Source organism: Berghia stephanieae, chromosome 3 (genome assembly GCF_034508935.2).
Source record: "Berghia stephanieae isolate SIO BIC M18660-M18661 chromosome 3, UCSD_Bste_1.3, whole genome shotgun sequence".
In the NCBI taxonomy this organism is placed as follows: domain Eukaryota; kingdom Metazoa; phylum Mollusca; class Gastropoda; order Nudibranchia; family Aeolidiidae; genus Berghia; species Berghia stephanieae.
Genome location: NC_088362.1, coordinates 99,641,456 through 99,643,955, shown reverse-complemented (window position 1 = coordinate 99,643,955; position 2,500 = coordinate 99,641,456). Strand labels below are relative to the sequence as shown.

Below are 2,500 nucleotides of genomic sequence, written 5' to 3'. Positions count from 1 at the left end.
TCTTTCTAACACAACCACTCTCCACTCTCTCTCTCTCTCTCTCTCTCTCTCTCTCTCTCTCTCTCTTCTCTTCTCTTCTCTTCTCTTCTCTAGCACTTTTAAAAACGTTTGATGATTATTCCGCCACCCTTACTCTTTATCGCATCCGCCTCTCTCTCTCTCTCTCTCTCTCTCTCTCTCTCACACACACACACGCACACACACATAAACAAACAAATACAAACACCATCCCAATCTTCCGAATCTATTAAATCTATATTAGTCTTCTCTCATCTCTTTTTTTTTAGTTTCTTAGTTTATTTTTTTATCCCACTTAGATTTAGTTTATTTCCTGAAATTAACGCCATCACCGTAAACACACTGAAATGTTTTTACAACAGTTACCGTTCGCGTGCACACAACAACCCAAAATGAAACCAATCTTCCATCAAATTCTAATGTATACCAAAGGTTACCACAACAAGTACGTGCAACACACAATTTTCCAATTTATTTAAACAACACTGCGCATAAATAAGCATTTCCTGTAAACATAATGGTAGAAAATTAACCACCTCGACAAGAGCGGATAACTCTTCACCACCTCACATTACTTCACCTCTCAACACTTTAGTTTCACTTTCGCTTTCGCTTCGACTGCGTGTGTGTCTGTCATTTTGTTACATATCACCATACTCATCTCTCTCTCTCTCTCTCTCTCTCTCTCTCTCTCTCTCTCCCTCTCTCTCTCTCTCTCTCCCTCTCTCTCTCTCTCAGCGTTAACTGTATTTGTAATGGCAGCTCATAAAGACCATTTTATGGGGGCCTAGCTCAACTCCAACCCTTTGAAGTCCGCCCCAGTTTCACACATTAACTACTATATTACACTTCCATAATAATTTGGAGCACTTAGATTGTTTCGTTTACGCCTTTTATCTACACAAGACCGCCCTCAAAACCTGCAGTATTTTATACTTTATTTCTATCTCAAATCACTGACGTCCTAGAAAGATAGGGGGTACTTTTACCTCCCTCCACGCTGCAATAAAAATAAATTCATACAACAAAGCCCGTATTATTTTGTTACAAGAACGAGCCTGGTAGTTAACGCGTTTTATTATTTCCCAGTAGACCGATAAAACACTTTTTTTTCTTTCATTTTGACTAGAAAATGTTACCTCAATGTTGCTGTTAAGATGAACTCCATCTCGTCAAAATGTCTCGAACTTAGGACCTCAACGAAGTATCAAGTCGGAGACTTTTTTATCATTATAATTAGTTGGGGGTTATCTTAATCTATCTAGCTATATTTGAAGTTAATTTTTTTCTAGCCATAACTAAGAAAATGTGTTTTTGTTATTGAATGACATCGCTATTGTTATTGTTGATGTTAGATTTGGAGCAATCCCTGTCACTATGAAGTCGTTTATTAGTCGCTGTTGTGACTTTGATGATAGCTAAAGTATGGTTTGATGTGGTGCGTGTGGACTCTAGAGTCAATTTCATTGGTCTGGGGAATCCCGTATTTTGACACTATGAATACTTCCTGAGTACCATGAGACATCATTGTCTGTAAAGGTGCAAAGGTATGAGATTTGAGGAAGAAAAGTTTTTTTTTCATATTTATAAGCATTCAATTAATTAATTCATTCATTCATTAATTCATTCATTCATTTATCAATCAATCAATCAGCCTGCTTATCTGAATATGTCTGTCTGTCTGTCTAGCTGCCTCAATACCTACCAACTTGCTTTCATATAATCTATCTATAAAAAGTTGTGCTCCAAAAGAAACAAACTAAAATTCATATCAGAGGAGAAAATGAAAAAAAAAAAAAAAAAAAGTCTCTGAATAGGAAAATGTATTCCAGAAATGTGGATTATAATATATTAAAAAAATTTTCATGTTACATTTTGGGTTATGATAGGAAGAGACCATGTCTGTCTCTACATGAAGATTTAGGAGCTTCCTCTCATATGGATCGGCGCCCTTTAAAGAGATTTCATGTGCGTGTGTGTGTGTGTGTGTGTGTGTGTGTGTGTGTGTGTGTGTGTGTGTGATGTAATTGTCTTAAAAAACTTAGAACCTGAGACATAATTCCAAAATGTGATATTATGTAAATTATCGCCTGACAACATTAGATAAATTTATTTTTTTCTTCTGGTTTGTTATGACTTGAGTTTCGTAAACATTTCGTGCTTTTCGCGTATGAAGAAGTCATTGGCCATTTTGCGCCGTAATCTCTTTTTTTTTTTTTTTTTATTTCGTCTGAATTTTAAATGAATCGCAAAGTTTTTTGATTGCAATCTGCATGAACATTCGTCGTAAGAACATCAAACTGTAACACGATAACACATTTATTCATTGTCCCTTGACCGTCGTTTTCAATTTCCTTTTGATTTTGCGCATTAATCTTTAAAACTAGAAACTCAATTCACTACATCGTTTTATCTTTTGACGAAGGGATTGAGGTGAACCCCCCCCCCCCCAAAAAAAAAAAAAAAAAAAAAAAAAAAAAAC

General features: G+C 35.7%; 1 protein-coding gene across 1 annotated transcript in view; it reads left to right on the top strand.

Moving 5' to 3' along the window:
- Positions 1-2,500, top strand: part of LOC144968970 (uncharacterized) — an 86,681-nt gene that overhangs the window by 23,131 nt on the left and 61,050 nt on the right. The window lies entirely within an intron of this gene.